This window comes from Spermophilus citellus (genome assembly GCF_964194105.1).
Source record: "Spermophilus citellus genome assembly, chromosome: 15".
NCBI lineage: Eukaryota > Metazoa > Chordata > Mammalia > Rodentia > Sciuridae > Spermophilus > Spermophilus citellus.
The window spans coordinates 159741-171321 of NC_138195.1; positions in this window are offsets into that span (position 1 = coordinate 159741).

An 11581-nucleotide genomic window follows, 5' to 3' on the forward strand; every position below is an offset into this window, starting at 1 on the left:
GAAATATAAGACTGTCCCAGACAAGTAGCAACATACATTCATCCTGTCCCCTCCCCATTACACCCTCACCATGTGGGACATGGTGTTAAAGAAAAGCCCACAAAGGTTTCTCTAAGGACCATGCAGCCTTCTCCACTGGCAGTCTAGCGATGGGAGACCTCATGTCTCCTCTGTAAATCTTTCTCCTGGCTCCTGGGTCTTGGTGCACGGCTGGTGAAGAGAAAACACATCCAAAGGCATAATTCCCCCTTTCCACTTCTCATGTCAATGTCTTAAGATGAGGGGAAGAGTTGTTTATTTTACCCTTAATTTTAAAGAGTTTAAAAGAAGTAGCATGGTCTTTCTTAATCGATTGCTTCCAAATTATATAACCAGGGCAAAAGGAGCAGGGGCAACAAAACCTTTCAAAATGATTTTAGATGTGCTAAGTTTATAAAAAATTGTTAAAAGTGAAGAAAATTAAGATGAAATTTCCTTCACAAGCATATTTAAGAAGCCCCAAGGACCCCAAAGAGTTGTGAAATATTTAAACATGTTTTAGAAGTTGCCAATGTGAAGGCATTTTTCAGGGTTTCCAGTACACAATTCTCTTAAGAACCTTATCTTTCCAGGGAAAAAATTTATGAAAAGAGAAAACAGGAAAAAAAAATGATTTTCCAAATCCATGAAAAATACATTTTAAAAGGATAAAAGAAAGTATATTTAAGAGTGTTTCCTACGACTGGGGTTGTGGCTCAGTTGTAGAGCACTTGCCTAGCATGCGTGGAGTACTGGGTTTGATCCTCAGCACCACATAAAAAATAAATAAATAAATAAAATTAAGGTGTGTGTGTGTGTGTGTGTGTGTATAAAGAGTGTTTCCTAGAAGCATCCTTGGAACCCAGAGAGAAGCACATTTTGTCAATGGCAATGATTCACAAGAGTGTGAGAATGTGATGGTAGATGTTTTACACCTTGTCACCACATTCCTGAGGTTGCCTTATCACTTCTCAAAGTTCTCTTAGCCCAAGTGAACCCAGGGAAATCATGAAACTGGTGATGTGTGGTTTTTGAGTGAATGATTTGATCATATCACAAGAAGTATGTTCTCTTTAGTAAATTGAATTGGCATACTTGTCAAATCTGAATGCAGATAAAATATTTAACAGCATTCTTTAGTTTTAAGTGACAAACATTGAAACACGTGTACAATTTTTGACCTGTCAACACACTGGTGAGATCATTACAATAGTAAAGGTAATAAGCATATTTATAATTCCCTCAAATTTCCTTGTGCCTCTTTATAATCCATCCCTGTTTGACTTCATCATCTGTCCCAAAAAAACCTCTGATCTTCTGTAACTTTAAATTAGTTTGCATTTTATATAATATTACATAATGAAACCATACAAGATACACTCACTTTTTAAAAATATTTTTTTATTTGTTGAAGGACTTTTATCTTATTCATTTATTCATATGTGGTGCTGAGAATCAAAGCCAGTGCCTCTCACATGCTAGGCAAGTGCTCTACCACTAAGCCACAACCCCAGCCCGATACACTCACTTTTTTTCTAGCTGCTTTCACTCCACAACTTTTGATATTTATCCACTTGGTGCTTTTGTTAATGATTTGTCCCTTTAGGTCGATGGGTAATACTCCATTATGTGAAGATGCTACAACTTGTTTGTTAACTTTTGATGGACATTTGGGTTATTTCCTGCTTGCGGCTATTACAAATAAATTTGTTGTGAAAATATGTGAGCAAATATTTGTGTGGATATATACTTTCATTTTTCTTAGGTAAATATTTATGAGTGGATTGACAGGATCTCATGTTTAAATTTCTAAATTATTGTCAAATTGGTTTTTCCAAAGTGATTTTTGCCCTTTTACATTACCACTAATAAATTTGGCATAGATTTTTTTAGATAAATACCAATATCATGTACCATATATTTAAAAAAATACATTTGACTTTTATGTAAAGTAAATTTTCTATTATTTCAAAGGCATCATTAAAGTAATAGAAAGATAGTCTATAGGTTTTGGAGAAAATATTTACCAAATGTACATGTAATAAAACATATACTAAAAGTATAATGAAATCTCAAAACTCAATACTAAGAAAGGAATGACCTCAAAATAAAATGAACAAAATATCTAAATAGTTCATTAAAGCAGCAGTATGGATGTCAAGTGTGTGTGTATAAAGATGGCAACATACATTGGTCATTAGGGAAATGTAAATTGAATCTACCATGAGATACTGATAAACTTTAATCAGAATGCTTTAATTAAAGAGTCAAACCACATTTGTTAATGAGGATGTGAAAGAATCGAAACTATCATACATGGTGGTAGAAGAAATAGTTTAAGTGTCTACTGAGTGAATAATGGTGTGCTAGTTTCTGTGAGTTTTACACTTCCTACACTGTTGACACTAACTAGAGGTACTTGTACCTCGCTAACTGCTTTATTCTTAAGGAAGATTAAAAAAACTAATTTATTCTTATGGAATCCTTTTAGGCCTTATTTTATTATGGGGATATTATCCAGGCCCTTTTTAGGGGGTACATCCCAGGGAGATTGAACTCAGGGGCATTTAACCATTTAACCACATCCCCAGTCCTTTTATTTAATTTTTAATTTCAATACAGGGTCTCACTAAGTTGCTTAGGGCCTTGCTAAGTTGCTGAGGCTGGCTTTGAACTTGTAATCCTCCTGCCTCAACCTCCAAAGTTGCAGAGGTTACAGATATGCACCACCGATCCCAGCCTGAGCGCTTATTCTTAAAACATTCTTTTCTTCTCCTCTGTGAAACCTCATACTTTCTTTCTCCTTCCCTTTTGACTGTTCCATCCCAGATTTTCTATTATATTTCTCTTCTTCCTGTTTTAAATGCTGATGCTCTTTGGACTCTCTCTTAAAACTTATTTTCTTCTTATGCCACAAACTCCATAAGGTATGCCAACTCATCCAGTCTCTATAGTTCAATGGCATAGGCATTGATTGATTGCAATTGATGCAAGATTATATCTACCTACCTCTTTAAATCATTTCAATTATTCTGGTCACACATACATAGTCTCTTTAAAATAACAAACTCTTTGTAAATGTCAAAAAAAGTAAATAAACCTTAGACTCAGCCTTTCCTAATGTATTTGTCTAAACTCTTCTCTTGTGTATTTTATTCCTAGTCTTAACAAATGTATTCTTCAAAAGTGATATTCTCTTTTATTTAAGGGCCTCCCCAACTTCTTGGAACATTCTCTTAGTTTCTCCTGACCACTTATGTCTTATGAATTTATATATCACTTCTTATTCTTCCATTAATTTATTCAGGGATGAGTTAGATGTCTGTATTGTGCCCAATCACAATACTTCAGAAATTTTGTGATATTGAGTTATCTGAATTTCCCATCAGAAAGAAAGAACTCTGAGAACATGGACCTTATCTATGTTTCCCACCACGATATCTCTATATTTATAATATTATATTGTATAATATTAGTTTGCATGCATAATACATTAATAGAATAATACAGAAATGAGAACCTCTGTGCTTACCAAAAGGGAGGCTTATAGGCAATTGAGAAAACTAAGAGGAGTATAAGTGCAGAAGTGAATGTGAGCACTCAGATGAATAAGCCTTTGGTAGATGGGAAAGGGCTGACCTGATCAACCCTCACTAATAAATATAAGAGGCTGTCACCCTACTTCAAGGCAGTTTGACATAACAGTCTACTTTTGGAGATGTCCACTATGCTTCAAGATTAACAAATTAAAACAAACGGGGGGGGGGGGAAGACTAGCAACATCAACAAACACCACTAAAAAAATCTGGATATTGGGAGGAAGAAGGAAGCTATCTTATTAAAGTTCACCAACACCAAGGAAATTGAAGAAAACTCATTATAAGAAGGAGAATGAGGGGCGAGGAAAGAAGGAAGGAAAATAAGAAAAGGGGGGAGGAAGAGAGAGAGCGAGAAAAACATACAAGATGCAAACTTAGCACCAAAATAAAACCTAACTTGGCATTACCTTACACTAATTTGATTCAAAATGTAAAACTCTTCAATGTGTTATCATTCCCTCTATCATCTTTTATTCACTCAATCTTTTTACTGTTATTGAATTTAAAAATTTTCCCAAAGATTTTACTAGATCTTATGATCTTTCTTCAGAAAACTTTTTTCAGAAAACATGTGGTACTCAATTTTTTTTTTTTTGAGAGAGAAAACTTTTTTTTTTTTTGTAGATAGACACAACACAATGCCTTTATTTTTATGTGGTGCTGAGAATCAGCTAGGCGAGCACTCTACCAGCCCCGTTGTACTAAATTTTAATGCTCATTGTGCTACCTATGAAATTGTACATTTGATGCCTGAGTTTTATTACTTATTGAGGATGTGTAAAAAACTGCATTACATGTAGAATAATTACAAGTAATTAAAACATAACATGAGTAATTCTAGAGACTTGGAAAACAGAAGATGATGATAGCTGAGTTTGTCATGGGATTAACTATTGATAAATGAATGATTTTCAGAGGTGATTTGACAAGAAGACTGGCTAGAAGCACATATCAGAAAAATGACTCATAAATCGATTTTTTAAGCTAAATTGCTAAATACTACTGAATTTCTTTCATTAAAAAATAAATACTAGAAATATTTATCTATGGATTTGGGCAAAGGTAAATCAGAACTTCTTTTGCTTGTACACATGAATCTCTGCCCAGTCTTTTTTTTAAATATTTATTTATTTATTATGTTTTAATGTGGTACTGAGGATCGAACCCAGGGCCTCACACATGCAAGGCAAGTGCTCTACCACTAACCCACAACCCCAGCCCCAGCCCCAGCCCAGTCTTTATTTCAAATAAGAGAAATGTTTTTAACCTTTGCTTACACAACGCATGGCTCTTCTATGAATACCTTTACTTTATCCAAGTCCGCTTTGCTCAATGGCATTTTTCTTGTCTGTAAGGCCACCTTAATGAAAAAATATGTGGAATGTTCCTTTAGAAACCACCAATAGATTCATTTTCTGTCCTGTATATAGGACAAATTTATGTGGGAAAAACTGGTTCAGCTGAAATAACAAGTCAAATCAATTTTGTAATATTTTATATATGAATAAGAGCCATTTCACTGCTTATTTTATTTGTTTTTTTCTATAAACTTTATTGTATATGTTTAAGGTTTACAAAATGATGTTATTGGACATATTAAAATGATTACAGTAGTGGGCCAAATTAAAAGGACTATAATCTCACATATTTAACTTATTTTGTAATGAGAGCAGCTAAAAATCTATTTATTTAGCACAGAACCCCAGTATGTTTTTATTTACTACAGTCTTCATGTGTGTCAGGTCTCTGGACTAGTAGTAGATGCACAGGATGATTATTTCACTTTGGTATGGTATGGTGAGAGAGTAGAGAGGAAGAGGAAGTCTGTGTGGGAGATTGAAGATATAACCTGAGTTCCGTTATCAATGAAATAATAAATAAGGTTATGACACAGTATACATCTTTACATGCTCACAGTTGTTGGTCAGATTTGGAACAAGTGTGTTACTTTATTGGCATCAATGTGATCATTCCGAGTCATTATATAATCTAATCTTAACAGTTGTTTTGCATTCCATCCTATTTTTCTCTAGAGCATGTTGTCTGGGTTTAAATAAGCACATATTAATAGTATTACATCACCCACTGACTTTTGCTCTGCCTGCAACTCTGAAACCATCAACTCCCTATTAATGATACTCTCTCTGGTTGTTTCTGAATGTTCATCAGAGAATATAATAAATATATTACACAACAGGTATTAGACACCACATAGCAATCACCATTGTTTTACAATTTGGCTCTTGCCCCCTGTCTGGTGGTGTTAGGCCAGGGCCTGCCTGTGTTTGTAGTGTTCACAGTGCAGCCATCTCTTTCTTGCCTGCCACTACATAACAACCACCACCAAACTCTAAAATTGTTCAAGGCACAAATGTGTTGAATTTTAGAGATTCTCAGAATCTAAAACTTTGCTACTATTTCTTCTTCTTTTGTGTACTATTCTATAAAATTTTGGGGAAAAATATTGTTTTTCTAAAAATAACAATATAATGATTTGAATGCAAAATGTACTACTTAGGTTAAATGACAGATAAAATGTATCCAGAGAAACAATAATAACATGGGAGACACAAACAAGGGAAATTATTCATAGTGATGCATAAAAAAGGTAAAAATATGGAAAATGGGGAATTGAAGTTAAGAAAAGTTTTAATAAATATGTAATTGGAGTTACAGAAAGGAGAGATGACAGAGCATGGGGAAAATAAAATATTCAAAAGGGATTAATAGATGAGAATGTTTCAGAATGGCTGTAAGACAGAAATCCCCAGATTCATAAAGCATAATGAGTCACAAGAAGGATAAATCTGAGAAAACAAATTTCTAAGCACATCTCTATGGATCTGAAGAAAACTAAGTACATAGAAAATTTCAAAGTAATGAAATAGAAAGAAAAATAAAAGATGGGCTTATGATTGCCTTCTTATAACAAATGAAAGCTGTAAAAGGGTTTAATAGTACCTCTACAATTTAAAATAACAGCTATCTAAATAGAGCCATGTATTCCTTGTAATTATTTTTAAGGAATAAGGATAAAAAACTTTAAAATTAACTTTTTAAAAGAGCAGTGAAAGAGAACTTTAAAAAAAAAGCATTGAAAGCATAACAAGATGATCCAGGTGCAGTGTCACTTGCCTGTAATCCCAGCAGGTCAGGAGGCTGAGACAGGAGGTTCATGAGTTCAAAGCTAGTCTCAGGGGATGTGGCTCAAGCGGTAGCGCGCTCGCCTGGCATGCATTCGGCCCAGGTTCGATCCTCAGCACCACATTCAAACAAAGATGTTGTATCCGCTGAAAACTAAAAAATAAATATTAAAAAAGAAAACAAAACATCAAAGCCAGTCTCAGCAATGGCGAGGTGCTAAGCAATTCAGTGAGACCCTGTCTCTCAAAAAAAAAAAATACAAAAAATGGGGCTCAGAACATTGATGTGGCTGTGTTATTATAGTATGCTGATTTTAAGTCAATGTTCACAGCAGCTCAATTCTCATAGCCAAACTGTGGAAGCACCCTAGATGTCCTTCAATAGATGAATGGATTTTTAAAAAGAAGAAAAAAAACCTGTTGTATATAAAGACAATGGAATATTACTCAGCATTAAAAGAGAATAAAATTATGGTATTTTCAAGTAAATAGATGGAGTTGGAAAATATCATGCTAAGCAAAATAAGCCAATTCCAAAAAACCAAAGGCCAAATGTTCTCTCTGATAAGTGGATGTTGATTCATAATGGGGAGAGAAAAGGCATGGAGAAAATGGAGGAACTTATTAGAGGCAAAGGGGAGGGAGGGTGGGAAGAGTTCATAGGTGCAGGAAAGATGGTGGAATGAGATGGACATCATTACTCTAGGTACATGTATGATTGCACATATGGTGTGATGCTATATCCTGTACAAGCAGAGAAATGAAAAGTCGTGCTGCAATTGTGTACAATGAATCAAAATTCATTCACTGTCATAAATACCTAATTAAATAAAATAATAAAAAGGAAAATATATATATCAAAAAAATGAGATCCCCAGAGTTTAATCCTCAGTACTCCCCACTCAAAAAAAAAATAATAGCAAGAAAAAAGGTCTAAAATGCAAAACAGAAAGATGAGTGATATGATTTATAAGGCCATGGAAATATGAAGGGAATCTTCTGTAAAACAATAGCTGCAATAAATAGTAATATTTAGGAATGGCTGTTGGGGTTAATGTACACAATGGAACTAACACAACCCTCCACTCTTAATATTTACAAAAGGAACATCCCAAGAGCATTCTTAATAGTAGCAGGAAAGAGATAAGTTTAGAGTTTGTGAAGTATGCTTAATGAGGTCTAGGGTAATCAGTAAAACAATCACAGTTCATAACTTCAAGCCAATGGAGGGCTAAAATAAAGTTTTAAAAAATCTTAGTCATCCTAAGGCAAGAAAGAGACTTGGAGAAAATACTAAGTGGGGGAAAAGAGGCAAAGAAAAAAAAAACTGTCGAAAAGAGAGGTAAACAGAAATCACAAAATAATGTCAGAAATAACTCAAATACATAAAAAAATCACAATAAACATCAGTAGACGACAGGTAACAAATATCATCAGAAAACATCATAAGAATAACAAGCAAATCATGAATTGGTATGTTCATTTTTCTATAATAGCTATTATGTTGGTATAAACAACTTTCTGAGAAAAAAGGTAACTTGTTTAAGAGACTTCAAAGAAGGGTTAATAGAAAAGATGATGTAGGCACTGAGTACCTGAGTTTGTATGGGAGTTTGCCAAACACACAAAATGACAAGAATATTCCAGACATAAAAATGGGCATTTATGAACAGTAACTGTGCATATTTCTACTCCCTCCTACTCTGCCCAAACCCCCATTCAATGAAAGAAAAGTAGGGCAGGCAGTGGGAGGAGGAGGGTGAAAGAAAAAAAATGTCAACTCAGAATTCCCTTTCCACTTGTCAAAGATTTATCTGTTCTGAAACCCCTTTTCCTAACTTTTTTTTTAATGTAAGGCCCTTTCATTACCTAGATTATTTCCAAGGAGCACTGGATCTGTGATTTAGAAATGTTGACAATAACTCAAGCTGTATAATAGAGTACCACAGACCATGTGACTTAAACAACAGAAATTTAGTTTCTCACAATTCCAGAGGCTCAAAGTTCAGGATCAAGGTGGCTGTAGTGTTGTTTTCTGGCAAGGCCCATCTTCCTGACTGGTAGGGGGCTGTCTTCTGGATGCGTCCTCATCCAGCCCCCTTTCTGTGCACACATGACAAGAGAGATCTCTGGAATCTTTTCCTTTTCTCATAAGGACAATAATCCTAGCAGATTAGAGCCCCATTGTATAATCACATTTAACTTTGATTAGCTCCCTAGAGGTACATCTCCAAAGAGACTCACACTGGGCGATAGGATCTCAAAATAGGAACTTCAAAAGAAGAGAGTTCAGCTCATAACATTCTTATAATGAAGCATATATAGGTGAGAGAGATAAAGGTGATGTATTGAAGTTCCCATGCATTCTCTACTGTCCTCTTAGATTTGAAACATTATAGTTGATGATGATAGGCAATAGGTTTTGCTGGCTTCTTGATTTTTTCCCCCTAATTTTCTTTTTGGCAAAATAAGGAGTTGGCAATAAAACCAAATCCCTTTTTCATCTGTATTAAATTTCATTTTAATACTCCATAATACAAAGGTCTGGAAATGACTTGATTAAGTGACTCAAAACTTATTTTTCAAAATATAGCTCAAAATATAATGTTTTCCAAAAAATATTGCAAAAGAAATAAAGACTTGCATTAAATAGAATGAATTTGAAGAATATACAGAAAGTGTTCCCAGATTGATAAATTTACTTCTTCAGTAATGGACATTTAGTCTCTTGTTTTCAGAATAATAAACCAAAAACCACACATACAAACTTCATATCTGTTGTCTTCTTTCAGAGGGAAAATCATTTAATAATCCACTTCCTATACATATATTTATAAAAGAAAATCCATGTGTGCTTTTAAAACTCATTCAATATTTGCATATACGCTAATTGACAAAAGGCTGATGATTAGCTAGCTTCCTGGAACAATCAAGGTATTTAACATTGAATGCCAACTGACACTTGGCAAATACTTCATGCTTGTCTAAGAATTAAATAGGATATTAAACAATGGAAACTTATCATGCCCTATTCAATATTCAGCTCTTGTTTAGTTTCTAAGAAAAAGGAGTTTAAAATGCATTTTAACCATATTCAGGTCTATCATATCTGAATTATAGTTATAGGTCCAAGCATTAAAAAACTTAAAGGACTCATAATCAAATAATTTATCCTAATTCTTTCATATTTATATTCTACGTATAACATATTGAATTCTCCAGATTCCCTATATTCTTCAAGAAAAATATTTTCTTACACACTTATTCTACTGCAATTCATAAATAATACCCATAATGTTTGCATGATGAAATGTATATAATCTCTATAGAATCAATTAATCAGTATATAATCTGTGTGATGTAATCTGTCTCTCATGATTATGGGGAATTGAATACAAAAATGAGCATAATAAATGAGATATTAATGTCAGTAATATCTTTTAGAGGTCTCTATAAACCTACCATCACCTCTTTTTATTTTGTTAGGAAATGGAAAACACAATACATGTGAACCAACTTTGCCAGCAGTTTCATTTTTTTTAAAGGAAGTAAGTAATTCTAGCATATTAATTCTTAGTGTGGTCCACAAACCCTTCTTAAATCCTTCCAGGGTTTTTCCACTGTTAAAGTCAAGCCATTATTTACCTAAAACTCTTGCACAAGTATACAGCAGAGTTTTTTAGAGCTGAATGGCATATGACAATATTGAATCATGAAATGTGTCCATATTTGGAAGATCTTTGTAACTCAGCAAACCAGTATTTTACAAATGGCCAGTACATGCTGTGACAAAATCATGTATGGAGAAAAAGAAAATCCCAGTATAAGACAACAATGGACTAAGAAAATGTAAAATACTCTTTAAATGACCAATTTTCACTTATAAAGATGTTTTATTTAAAAAATTGATGTTCTGATTTTTTAAAACTCTTAATAATTATGATCTTGCTAACCTTAACTCCTGGCCTCTACTCAATATATCTGCATTAAACAAATATTAATTCATTTTAATCCCTATGACCAAAAGAAAAAATGCACTAGTGTTGTTAATAAACTCAAGGATGATAAAAGCAATAATAATAATTCTATGCTTGGGAGAATAATATTTAATTCAGGATTAATTGTGAAAATCAGTGAGAATAAAAATGATTTGAGTTGATTTATTTGGTAATGAGAAATAAAAATTAAAAGTGCCCAACATTCATCTGTTTCAAAAGAAAAAGTAGGGGTTTTTTTCCACTGTAGAGTTTAAGAAAATAAAGCAAATGTGCACTCCAGATAGATTATTTTATTTCAAGGTAAAAACTCAAAATATTGCATGCAACTCCATCTTCCACAGTCCCTATACTGACTCAGATGACATTTTCTATAGATTTATTCTCCAGAGACATTTTTAATCACGCTTTCTCACCATTCCTGTTGCCTTTAGTCTCAATCTGTTCTTCTTTGTCTGTAACTCTTCCCAGTTGACTCTTCAGGCTTCAGTATTCCTTTACACAGATGCCAAATCAAAATCAGAAAAAATCAATCAATCAATCAATCCCTATCTGCTCAAGTCTATCCTTGATTAACTCTTTGCTGTCTATAAGGTCAAGAGCATCCTTCCTGGTTTTGCATCAATCCCCTTTTGATCTGTTTCTTCCTGTCTTCCATAATTTCTTCTTCTTTTTTTTTCTCCCTATGAATGGCTTTCAAAACAAACAAAAATCCATCGGATTGAGAAATGTTCACCCTTCTTAACACAGCTCTGTCTATTCATTCTATTTTTATTTTACCAGACACCTAATTACAAGAATATTAGTAAAGAATATTAGTAAATTG